The sequence below is a fragment of the Macaca nemestrina genome, chromosome 6 (assembly GCF_043159975.1).
Source record: "Macaca nemestrina isolate mMacNem1 chromosome 6, mMacNem.hap1, whole genome shotgun sequence".
NCBI lineage: Eukaryota > Metazoa > Chordata > Mammalia > Primates > Cercopithecidae > Macaca > Macaca nemestrina.
In genome coordinates this window covers 147406648-147420424 of record NC_092130.1, presented here as the reverse complement: position 1 = coordinate 147420424, position 13777 = coordinate 147406648, and the positions used below count along the sequence as shown (strand labels likewise).

Genomic DNA, 13777 nt, shown 5'->3' with positions numbered 1-13777 from the left:
TTTGTTATAGCAGCATGAATGGACTAAGACACTTAGTTAAAAGTATTAAAAATGGTGGCCTCAAGGGAAACACCTGGGAGAAGGACTGAAGATGGGGTGCAGCAGAAGCTCCGGGTGAACCTGACTCCGTTGGTCCATGGACCAATATTTGAGAACCATTGCTAGAAACAAGACCAACTTTTTAGACACTGAGTTTTTTGAAGTTGTTTTCTGGTTCTTAGTGTGAACTAGGGTTATCAAAAGTTGGCAGCTCCATGTGACAGACAACAGAATGTAGCAAAAGGAATCATGGGTTCAAACCATGTTTCTACTCCCTTCCAGGCTAGGTGAAACCCCCTTAGGTGTCAGTTTCTCCATCTGTATAATAGGACTCAAAATTCTAGACTGTCTGTTACTCAGGAAAATTATCAAGGTGAAATGAGATAATTTTTACAAGAATGCTTTTTAAACTATGCAAAAATTATTTAAATTATAATTTATTGTTATTGTTATTACTTGATATGGTCAAAGGGGAGTCAATAAGTGTGATAGCCACTGTGCTGTGAGAAGTCATTGCTGTTATTGTATTAGGCCCTACTTTGCATTAAAGTTTTGAATGCACTTATTAAAATATGTTATCAGGAGGAAGGTTAAATTATTATTCAATTACTACATTATTCTGGTTTGGATCAGCACAAGAAGTAAACATGCTTTCTGCTTGAGGACTTGGGCCCATATCCAACTACAGAAGCTGGAGTTAGGGGACAAATTATTCTCTTCCTCAACTTTCTGGTAAAGGGGACACAGGTGTAAAACCTAAGCCTGGATAATTGGATGCTTCTTCCTTTGATTTTTGAATAGAGAAAGAATGATGTAAAGGACAGAGACAGTGGCTCAAAGGCAGGAGGCCAGCAGCTGTAGCTCAGTGTGCTCAGGGGCAGTCAGGTCAGTGGCCATACTCCAACCAGCTGTTCCTGTGACATGTTCTAAATTATGTACCTGCTGCCTGGCTGATATAGTTTGGCTCTGTGGCCCGAACAAAATCTCATCTCAAGCTGTGATACCCATGTGTCAAGGGAGGGACCTGGTGGGAGGTGATTGGATAATGGGGGAAGTTTCCCCCATGCTGTTCTCATAGTGAGTGAGTTTTCATGAGCTCTGATAGTTTCAAAGGATTTGGTAGTTCCCACCTCACTCTCTCTCTCTCCAGCTGCCTTTTGAAACAGGTGCTCACTTCTCCTTTACCTTCCATCATGATTATAAGTTTCCTGAGGCTTCCCCAGCCACGTGGAACTGTGAGTTTATTAAACCTCTTTTCTTTAGAAATGACATTGTCTCAAGTAGCTCTTTATATCAGTGTTCAGGTAGCTGTTTATAGCAACGTGAAAATGGACTAATTCACTGGCCTTCCTTAGTTTCTGTCATTTCTGAGCTCAGAAACCTTCTCCTTCTGTATTTTGTGTTACTCAGTATATATTTTCAGTGTATTTCTTTCTTGCTTGAGATAGATTCAAGACTTGTGTCTGACAGAACATTTGAACTAGAGTTTGTTAATCTCATTACAGTAGTTACAGTTGCCATTCATCTGAACCCTATAGAACCAGACATTTTGGAGAGGGGTAAAAGAAAGGAAAACTTTAAATAAATCTAACAGAACAATCTTAAATGAGCTTCTATGTAGCACAGAGAGGAGCAAAGGCATGGAGGGGTTAGTCAGAGATGGGGTTCTGAAAATAAGGGAGGGGCTCCTCAAACAAGGTATCGAATGGCACCAAAATCAGGTGCTGCTTACTACTTTATTATTTCTTATTAGCAATAGTATTCACCAAGACACTCAAAGCCTGTCCCTGATCCATCAGACCCTGAACTGTGCAGCTCCAGGGGTCAGCAGCACCAAAGTAAGAACTAGAACCTAATAACAGAGCTTCTTCAAGTACATGAAGCAAAAACTAAAAGAACTGAAAAGAAAATAGACAAAGCCACAACTTGGGTTGTATATTTCAATACCTCTCTCTCATTAATTGACGAAACAAGTAAACAGAGAATCCGTAAGGGAATATAAGACCTGAGCAACACTATGAACCAATCTGGCCTGATTGACATTTATAAAACATCCCACTCAACAACAGAATACACAGTCTTTACAAGTACACATACGCTAGTCAGCAAGACAGACTGTATTTTTGTCCTTAAAATAATCTCAATAAATTTGGAAATATTAAAGTCGTACAAATCATGTTCTCTAACTGCAATGTAATTTATTTAGAAATCAGTAACAGAAGGTATATGGAAATTTTCCAAACATTGTATTGCTTCATTTTGCTTATCTGTATTTTCCAAGTGTCTGATAATAAATGTGCATTTCCTTTGAAGAGAAAAAACAACAAAAGTTACTATTATTTAAAATATATACCTTGCCTTTAAGAGGCTTACAGTCTAGTTGGAGAAAGAGACATGTAAATAACATAATACCTGGTGGGAAGGACTAAGCACCCTTGAGGAATGGAGAATTGGTTGGGTCAAGTGTAGTTTCACACCAAAACTGAAACCGCTACTCTCTCCAACATCCGGACCATCATCACATTGTTCCATCTGAACAGCTGGGCCCACTGTCTTCACTCATGATGATTTTCTCTCAGGGGATCCTTGATCTCTGACTCCCAACTTCCACCCCTGGCACCCCAGTGCACTAGACCAGAGTACTGACGTTTGAACTTCTGTTGTGAGCTGAGTTCAAGTTCCCTTCCGCAAGTGAAGGATGTACCTGAACATCTGCTATAGTGTCCTTGAACTGCAGGTCAAGGATGATTTCTAGAAGTCCCCTGGAAATGCCTCTTTTTTTTTTTTTTTTTTTTTTTTTTTTTTTGAGACAGGGTCTCACTGTGTCACCCAGGCAGGAATGCAGTGGCACTATCACAGTTTACCACAGCCTCAACCTCCCAGACTGAAACTATCCTCCTACCTCATCCTCCTGAGTAGTTGAGACTATAGGCATATGCCACCACGCTCAGCTAATTCTATATTCTTTGTAGAGATAGGATCTTACTATGTTACCCAGCCTACTTTTGAACTCCTGGGCTCAAGCAATCCTCCCCCTTCAGCCTCCCAAAGTGCTGGGATTACAGGCACAAACCACCATGCCAGGCCCCTGGAAATTCCATGCTAGAAGACAACCTGCTAGGGGAGAGAGCATCTCTAAAGCCATTGTATTCCCACTGCCTAGCACACAGTAGTTGCTTAGTAAACATTTGCTAATTGGGTCATGGATATATTGAGAATAAAAGCATGAGCCCAAGATTGTTTTGGTGGACTCGGCTGGGATATTTATAGACTAAGCCTCTTTCCAGTTTTTTCCACCAAACTTTCCTGTAGTACTGAGCAGGGCTGAGCAAGCCAAGCAATGAGGAGATTGGTCCAAATTTTTCAACTCTTTCTCAGCATTCTGGATTCACTAAAACACCAAACACATTTCTACCTGGCAATTTCGTCTTTCATTTTGCAACTTCAGTGAGTTTCCAACAAAATTGAATCTCTGTTGCAGATCTGTTTGTGTTCCACTCCATCCAAATGCCAGAACCATCTACTATTTCTAATTAGAAACCTCCAAAGGTCATGCCTGAGGAAAGGATAGCAGGGAATCCCAATTTACTCTCAAACAAACTAAAAGTAAAAAAGCCAAGAGTAGATAATGTATTGCATAATGAAATCCAAACTAATTTGTGATGCAGAAAAATGGACACTGATTTAGGACTGAGATGTTGAGCCCAGAATCTGATTTTATTGCTTGATTAATTAAGGAACATCACTTGGACTTCTTGGCCTCAGTTTCCCCCCATCTTGTCTAGGGAAGCTGATTCTTTTATGGGAATCAGTAAGTTCCCTTCAGCTTTAGTGTTCTGTGATTTTGTAATGCTCCCTTACAGATGCTCAGGGCCCTATCCCTTGGCAAGCTGCCTCCTCTGTCCCTGTCTTGTCTCATTGCTTGTCAGTGTGTGCTAAAGCAATAAACGACTGGTTGGTTGCAAGAAAAATATGTGTTGGATCAAGCAGATGTATTTGCTCTCTGCCCTCTGGAGAGAACAGAGAAGGCTTTGATGTTGTCTGAATGGGTTCCACATTTTGACCTAGGGACCCTTCAATTCTAAGTATGCCCCATTGCCAATATATGAAACAATTATTTACAATTACAGAAGCATTCCATACCAAACCTGCCACCATTGTTTTATTTTAAAAAGAAAAAAAAAAGCATAATTCCAAAGATCAAATTTCTAATCCTGACAATGGAAAAAAAGGAGGGGTGTTGGGGGGATGCCTGGAACCTGGTTTTCGTGTACTGTTCAAGTTTCATAAGAGGAAATGAGTCGGCTAAGTGAGGCAGCCAGTCTCCATGTTACTATGGAGCTAAATGAATTCTTGGTGTGTATCTGTCACATGAAACACATAGCCCCCATGACACCCAACAGCCTGCTCATCCTTGGTCTCAAAACCAACCCCTTCCTTGGGCTGGAGCTTTTTGGTAGCCCATGCAAGTGGTTACATACAGGACGCAGCACAATTTCAGTCACATGAAAATTGTTACATCTTTTCCTCTTCCCTGAATGTGATTTCAAAATTATCCAGAGGCCTGTTTTCTTCCACATTCACCCAGCTTCTATAGAGTAAAATAGCATTTTCTGAAACGTGGCCTGTGGAACTTACATCCTGACAAATAAATAAAGTGATACATTTACTAACACGTTTGAGATGTGCTACATAATATCTCCTTCTCTTGAAGTTTACTTAGCATATAGGAGGCTCTGAGAAGTTCCACACACAGTTAATAGTGGTTTTGATACTGGTCAGGAAGAGCAAAGACTACTGGGCCAAAGGAACATTTCATATATCTATATATTGTTCATATTTTCTGATCTCAAAGTTCTTCCTCAACATATCTTCCCCCACCAAAATCACCAGTTGGAAATTACCTTTCCTCCTCTGGACTACAAGAACACTTATTTGCATCTTATTTGCATAAACTTTAAAAAATTCTTTTTTGTATTAGAGATATACACAGATATGTCTTAAATCTGTCCCAATTGCCTGTACACTCCTAGAGAACAGAATCCTTGTTCCTTAGTCTTTATCTATCATAGAAGATTGTACATGAGAGGCTGGGCAGTGGCTCACACCTGTAATCTCAATGCTTTCAGAGGCCAAAGTGGGTGGATCACTTGAGGTCAGGAGTTGGAGATCAGCCTGGGCAACATGGCAAAACCCTGTCTCTACAAAAATACAAAAATTAGCCAAGCATGGTGGTGTGTACTTGTAATTCCAGCTATTTGGGAGGCTGAGGCAGGAAAACTGCTTGAATTTGGAAAGTGGAGGTTGCAGTAAGTCTAGATTCCGCCACGGCACTCTGGCCTTGGTGACAGAGTGAGACTCTGCTAAAAAAAAATAAAAAAAGATTGTACATGAGAGCAATCTATACATGTTTGGTTGGTTGATTGAATGATAGATGGATTGAATGGATCAATCAATCTAGGAACTGGCAGCTTTTAAATGTCTATACCATCTTTGGCAAATAACAATGAAATCTTCAGCTGAGCACAGTGGCTCAGCACTTTGGGAGGTCAACCTGGGTGGATCACTTGAGGTCAGGAATTTGAGACCAGCCAGGCCAATGTGGTGAAACCTCGTCTCTACTAAAAATACAAAAATTAGCTGGGCATAGTGGCAGGCGCCTGTAATTCCAGCTACTTGGGAGGCTGAGGCAGGAGAATTGCTTGAACCCAGGCAGTGGAGGTTGCAGTGATTAGAGATCGTGCTGTTGCACTCCAACATGGGCAACAGAGCAAGACTCTGTCTCAAAAAAAGAAAAGAAAAAGAAAAAAAAACTAAATCTTCAAATAAATTTTTAAAACCCATGCTATACTCAAAGCTGAAGTTCAGAAAGTTAAAATATTAACAGTGACTACGTAAACATCATATGTTTCCCCTTTCCTTCTCTCTTCACTCACTAATTCAGTTTCTGAGAAACAGTATATCATCACTCTTTCATCTTCGCATCTGGAAATGTGCTTCAGGTATTCATGCAACTTATTTATCATAATTAAACTTGACTTCAGAGGAAAATGTCAATTTCAGAGAGTCCATTAGGGTGCGATTATATTACTGTTTATGAATAACATTTTGTAGGCTCAATGTACAGAAAACTATGGTGTTATGGATTCTAATTCTGAAACTTATTGGTTAGAACGGTGATTGTTCTGGTTAATTAAATTTTCTAATTGTTAAAAAAATTACAAAATAAAATCTCCACATACATTATCAATTTTCAAATAATTTTAGTTCCATGAAATGTACCTAACAGTAATGTTAAGCTGAAAGGATTAGATCAGTTTTTGGAGAACGTGAGAAACAAGCATTGATCGCTAGAAAACAAATACAAATAAGACAAAATATCCACCACCAGTAGGAGTATTATATAGTAGAATTTCTCAAGTGTGGCACTATTAATATTTTAAACTATATAATTCTTTGTTGTAGGGTGCTGTCCCATACATTGCAGGATGATTAACAGCATCCCTGGCCCCTACCTTCTAGATGCTAGTGATACTTCCCCAGTAGTGACAATCAAAACAATGTCCAGTCATTGCCACATATGTCTCCTGGGGAATAAAATTGCCCCATTTGAGAACCTCTGTAATGAAGAAAAAGATACTTAAAATTTTAACAGGAGTTCAGAGTCATCTTATGACCACGAATTCTCATTTTACAGTTTGATATGGTTTGGTTCTGTGTCCCCACCCAAATCTCACCTTGAAATGTAATAATCCTCATGTGCCAAGGGTGGGGCCAGATGGAGATAACTGAATCATGGAGGAGGTTTTCCCTATACTGTTCTCATGATAGTGAGTGAGTTCTCACAATATCTGATGCTTTTATAAGCATCTGGCATTTCCCCTGCTGATATATTCTCTTTGCCTGTTGCCATCCATGTGAGACGTGACTTGTTCCTCCTTGCCTTCTGCCATGATTGTGAGGCCTCCCCAGCCTCACAACTGTGGAACTGTAAGTCCATTAAACCTCTTTTTCTTCCAAGTCTCAGGTATGCCTTTGTCAGCAGTGTAAAAACAGAGTAATACCCAGTTCCACTGGATGCAGGAAATATAGGAAACCTTGGGCTAATTTTAGAATGAGTCTAAAACATAGCAATAAATGTTTGACATTATAGTTCCTATTCATAGGAGAATAAAAAACTAAAATATTTGCACTTTCTGAGGATTTGAATCAGTCACTAAGTATTCACTTTTTGTGCTCTTCTTTGCACCCAGCTTTCAGTTAGGCATGAAGAGGGTAGAAATCTCAGTTATGGTCCTATGTGCAATTCAAATCTGCTTGAGCAGCAGAGGTAATGGAATTAAACTAAAAGCCGTTTTAGACATAACTTACCTACTCCTATATTTTTTATATGAAAAAATAAGATTCCCCAAATTGAAAATGCGATATAACCTATGAACTAAAACAAAAATATCTTGACTCCCAGGCAATGGCTTTGACCAATAACAAATATTTGCTATTTGCCAAATAATGTGAGACAGACTGTGAGTGCTGGAGGTGTTCAGAGAGAAAGGAAACTCGAGGTGGGCGGCAATAGAGACAGAAACAAGGAAGAGGAGGGACTGAAGCCAGGCTCCGAAGAGCACCGGCAGCTTCAGGAAAAGGGTCTGGAGGGCCATTCTGGTATCTTTCCCATGGCCCTGGTGCCAACTTGGGAATAATATGAGAGGACACAGAGCAGCAGAAAAGTGGCTGATATGAACCAGGAACTAAGTTCATGTTGGGAACGAAGGACAAGAAGATTCGGGATAGTTTTCAAAATCATTCTGAGGAATCCCAGATGACTTTCTTTTCTGAGTACCGTCCTCACTTTTGCTCTATTCAAAGTACTCCACTGACCCAGAGAGGACCCATGGGAGCAGCTTTCTAAAGGTGAAAGTCATCCCCAAGTCTTCAGTCTATGAAAGACATCGACTTTGTGGTTCTAATTAGGAAACCACACTTCAAAGTCCTAGAAACAATTGTTGTGCTTCTAATACTGAAACTTTTATTACTTTTCTCCCTTTAGTATTGACCTTGAAAATCAAAATGGACTTGATTCCTTTTGTCTTGCATAAGCTAAATTTTCCTTCTGTATCAAGGGATAAATCTGGCATCAGTAAATAGATTATATAAATCATAAAAAAAGAATGTGACTATATGAGCCAAGAAATTGAATTAATCCAATGCCAAAACAAACAAACAAAAATACATTTAAAAACCTAAAACATAAAAATTTCATCAAAACCTGGAAAAGATCTTGAAACATCTAGTATTATTACTACTACAACTATTATTTCCAAGGTAAATGAGATAGGACTATCCTTCTCCCACTTTCTCAGACATTTCTCAGGCGAAACACCTCAGAGTCATTGGAATGTTTTGTCCACTGTTCACACCTTTTAAAAATATTCAATGAGCACCAACTATGTAATTTCTTTTTCCTCTTGTAATCAAATTTCACTTATATGAAAACATTTGGAGAGGAGGGAATACAGACACAAAATTGGAGGAGACACCATGTTTCAGACATGGTTCCCAACCCTATAGACTCAGGTCTGAGTCCAATGCAGAGAGGACTGCAGGCAGAAGCCAAAGAAAGTGTTTCCAAAGGGACTCTGTGAGGTGTGGGGGCCTACACCGTGCATTGCTATTTTGAGAGACAAAGCACAGAGCTGGGAAGTGGGGTCTTCACACCTCTTTGTGAAGCACTGGTCCATCCGAGTGAGAACTTTAGGAAGAGCATGAGGACACTGCACCCTCTGTGGGACAACAGTGTCCCCTGAAAGAGCACCGGCAGTTGGGACACTGTGGAAGTATTTTTTAAACTTTTATTTGTTGAGAACCTCAATGTTTGTTTGTTTATTTATTTATTTATCGAGACAGGGTCTCGTTCTGTCATCCAGGCTGGAATGCAATGGTACAATCATAGCTAACTGCAGCCTCATAGTTCTGGGCTCAAGCAATCTTCTTGCCTCAGCCTCCTGAATAGCTGATATGACAGGTGCGCTCCACCATGCCCAACTAATTTTTAAAATATTTTTGGAGAGACAAGATCTCACTGTGTTGTCCAGGCTGGCCTTGAATTCCTGGCCTCAAGCCATCCTCTTGCTTTGGGCTTCCAAAGTGCTGGGATTACAGGCATGTGCAAATGCACCCAGCAGTTAATATGTATCAGTGGCTTTCTGTGCCAGCCATTATTCTAGATGCTAAGGGATACAGCAGTGAACAAGAAGCAGAAGAAGGCAACAAGGGAAATAAAGAAGTACATGAAAAACTATTTATGAACTCATCTGGGACATCCCAGGAACTCCCAGAAATAACTAGGGAGTGGAGCTGGCGGGCTGCAATTGGAGGTTGAAGCTGTACAGATAAGAATATAAACCAGTTGGCCGGGCGCGGTGGCTCACGTCTGTAATCCCAGCATTTGGGAGGCCGAGGCGGGCAGATCACAAGGTCAGGAGTTCGAGACCAGCCTGACCAACATGGTGAAACCCCATCTGTACTAAAAATACAAAAATTTGCTGGACGTGGTGTCACACACCTGTAATCCCAGCTACTCAGGAGGCTGAGGCAGGAGAATCGCTTGAATCTGGGAGGCAGAGGTTATAGTGAGCCGAGATCACATCATTGCACCCCAGCCTGGGCGACAGAGCAAGACTCTGTCTCAAAAAAAAAAAAAAAAGTATATAAACAAGTTAAATTCTGGTTAAAATTCTTACTGTGACCCCATTGATACATGCACACTGATTTATGCCTGCATAGATAAGGACTGAAAAAAAATGTATTAAATGTTAACAGTGATTATTTATGGACAGTGGGATTATGAATGATATTTTAATATAATTTCATATAAAATCTATTTCCAAATGTTCTAGAGTGAATAGAGTAGTCTTCCTCTATCCTCACAAGATACATTCCAAGATCCTCAGTGGATACCTGAACCAAAACCTATATATGCTACGTTTTTTTCTATGTATACCTACCTGTGATAAAGCTTAATTTATAAATTAGGCAGAGTAAGAGGTTAAGAACAATAACTATTAGTAAAATAAAACAAGTATAACTTTACACTGTAATAAAGCTATGTGAATGTGGATTTGATAACCAAGATGGCTACTAATTGACTCATGAGCAGGTCATGTCTACATGATGAATTCAGACAAAGGCAGAATTCATTTCCAGGGCAGAATGATGCAAGATTTCATTATGCCACTTAGTATGCTGAAAAACTTAAAACTTATGAATTGTTTATTTCTGAAATTTTCCATTGAATATTTTCGAACCACAGTTGATCATAAGTAATTGAAACTATAGAAAGCAAGACTGTAAATAAGGGAGAAGCACTGCATATGTTACTTTCATAAACATAAAAATTTTTTTTTTGGTCTAGGCGGCAGAGGTTGTGTTACTCTGTCATTAATTTTCCCTGGATAGTATAATGTCCTAGGGAAAACTCTGACCCTGTTGTATATTTAGAAGAAATGTATTTGATGATAAACATACCAAAACATTAGATTAAAATAAAATGTATTTCTAAAGAACATATAGATAGTTGAAATGACAAATTTTTATGCTGCTGGATTGTAATTAAATGTTCACTCTTATTGCATCCTTTTCCAGCCAACTTTACCAGAAATTAAAAACACGAGTATAATTATCTCTCTCTAGTAATGCTTCTAAAAATAAGCTATGTAGTTTTTTAGAAGATCAATTCTACATCAATAAGTAGATAATTAAGAGAACTCTCCAGACAATTCAGGAATTCAAATATCACATCTTTGCCTTGGTGTCTCTAAATATCCTGTTATCATAAACATGTACTTTCTAGTTCATTTGTAAAGAATTCCTCTTGAAACATTAAGAGTTCAAAAGTTTACTGTTACCCCTTTGTAACCATGTACTTTAATATTATACATATATTAACTGATTGTCCTGGAGAACTATAATTCAACCTAGTGTCTGATAGTTGGCATTCTTAGTTAGAAAAAAAAAAAGAAGAAGAAACGTAATCTCGTTTTCCCTCTTTCAGACCTAATTATGATTTAAAAAGTAAGGTTAATTTTCCTAAAAACAACCTGATGAGACTTTACTCCAACACAAGCAACACGTGCATATCTGGGTTAGATAAATGAAAAGACAGAGACCCCGTAACAAACCTGGAGGGGCCAGGCTTAGGTAGAGAATAAAAATGAGAGATTAGCTTGGGGACACCAGAATGTGGAGGTTTCTGGAAGTGAGAGACTCTGGAAAGACAGCTGGATAGCACTGATGCCTAGCATAGTGCTGTCCCCAATGGGTCACTAATGACCACTTGATGATGATAATATTAGTGGCAACTATACACCTGCATCACTGCATTGCTACTCCCAGAAAATGAACTACAAATGCTGATTTGGCTTAATCAGGCCTTCAACAGAGTTAATAATCCAAGAAGACCTCCAGAGAATTGTCAAGGACGTTTATTGTCCAAAAAACATTCATGACTCCAATCAAAATACAAGGGCAAGCTTCAGAAGCCAGAATGGCTCCATCCTACAAAAAGATAGCCCAAGAGTTCTAGCCATAGCACTGCACATACATGAGTGGATGGTTTTGTTCTGAAAGCTCAAATCCTGGGGTCTGTTTTGCGCCCTTCTAGATCTGATTGATTAAGAGGTAACCTTTCAATTGGGAAACTTCACACTGCTTAGGTCAGGCTCACTGGGAATATTTGCTGCACTACAAGACTTTCTCTGGAGCCCATGTTCCCTTTCAGCGACCCTGTGCTAAGATCTTCTTGGAAATCTAAGAGAACAGTTGAGAAGAACATCATAAACTACAGGCAGCCTAAAGAAAAGTGTGATCATTGGTTCTACCACACTGAAAATGTGAGAGTTTTACATTTTATATTTACGTTTTACATACATTAGGCATACTAATGTATATAAAGCTGCTAAATGGTACCTGTCACAAAATAAGAATGCACACATTCCAACCAAAGTTACCAAACTTTGGATTGTGAGCCACCAGGTTTCTGGTAAAGTTTTATTGGAGCACAGCCACATCCACCATTTACGTATGGCAGCTTTCATGCTATGTCAGCCGAGTTGATTATTTGTGATGGAGACTGTGTAGCATGCAAAGTGAAAAATATTTGCTATCTGCCCCTTCCCAGAAAATGTTTGTCAGTCAATATTCCACTATTTTTCCATTCAGTCTTAGCCTGCCCCGGGAGCCAGATAGAAAACATGAGGTATAGGGGGAGCTCTCCTCTCCTTAATGGAGATGAACCAACTTGGAATCTCAGTATACTGCTAAGTCTCATCAAATGAACTGTTCTGCCTGAGTAACAATCCAACAATCTTATTGTAAAAATGCATACACTTTTATTATCACAAACGCCATACAATTAAAGATGCAAGCCCTTCAGTAACTGTCAAATCACACAAGAGGATGGGAATGACATTCATGTTGAATTACAATTCATCACCTCAGTGGTGCTTGCCAAGGTTTTCTCATTGTTTCCATTTATGAAACACTGCTTTTTAATTTTACCTCTTGAAGGGGTAAAAGAAAAAAATGTTTTGAGTTTTTTCACTTACAAAAGAGAAGTTCAAGTAAGTAGTGCATTTTAATAGTAGTATTCTTGCTTTCAAGGGAGGGGGAAAATGTGGGAAAGCTAGTAAATATATTTGGAGAGAAGAGGAATACCCCTTTAAGCTAAAATATGAGTGGAACAAGTATAATCAAATATCAGAAAAAGCAAATTATCCATATTACCAAGCTAAATTCCAAGAATCATCTGGAAAATATGTTCTGTGACAAATTACTCTGAATGCTATTCTATATCACTCACCAGTTGGAGTTAGTAAGATTTACATCAAATTTCCTGGTATTTACTCCTGAGTCTTTTTTTATTTTTATTTTTACTTACTTATTTATTTAATTTTGAGACGGAGTTTCGCTCTTGTTGTCCAGGCTGGAGTGCAGTGGTGCGATCTGGGCTCACCGCAACCTCCGCTTCCCGAGTTCTAGCGATTCTCCTGCCTCAGTTTCCTGAGTAGCTGGGCCTACAGGCATGCACCACCACACCCGGCTAATACTCCTAGGTTGTTACAAGTCCCTTGTGGAAGCTTTTAGCTTTTAGGTGGGAAGGCAAATCTGTCTAAAAAAAAAAAAGAAGAAAAGAAAAATGTAAGAGATTGGAGGCTGACAGAGGTACACTTCATGCTCAAACTCAGCTCTGTCATTTACTAGCTATATGTCCTTGGGCAAGTAGATCAATTTCTCTGAACTTTGGCTTCCTCATTCATAAACTGATGACAATAATAGTATCCACCTTATTAGGTATATTCATGTATGTAAAGCAGTGAAGTGGTACCTGTCACATAATAAGAATGCAAACATTCCAACCAAAGTCACCAAACTGGTTTGTGAGCCACTGGTTCTTTCCGTAAATAAAGTTTTACTGGAACACAGCCACGTCCATTCATTTACATATTGTCTACGGCAGCTTTCACTCTACATCGGCAGAACGGAGTAGTCGTGACAGAGACCATGCAGCCTGCAAAGCCAAAAATATTTCCTATCTGCCCCTTTCCAGAAAATGTTTGCCAGTCCCTGTATTAAACAATTTTTTAAAAATATTATTATGATAGCTTCCTTTTCTTATTTTATGTAGAGAGAAACTTTCACAAACTGTTTTTCAGAGAAATATAGCAACTTAATAAGAATGACC

The 13777-nt window shown here is 39.1% G+C and overlaps 1 protein-coding gene across 15 annotated transcripts in view; it reads right to left on the bottom strand.

Annotated features, from left to right (window-relative positions):
• LOC105473041 (uncharacterized) overlaps positions 1-13777 on the bottom strand; it is a 419449-nt gene that overhangs the window by 389442 nt on the left and 16230 nt on the right. For all 15 annotated transcript variants that reach the window (XR_982021.3, XR_011625087.1, XR_011625090.1 and 12 more), the window contains exon 3: positions 12974-13204. The gene's annotated coding sequence lies outside the window, so the exon portion shown is untranslated. The remainder of the gene's footprint in view (positions 1-12973; positions 13205-13777) is intronic.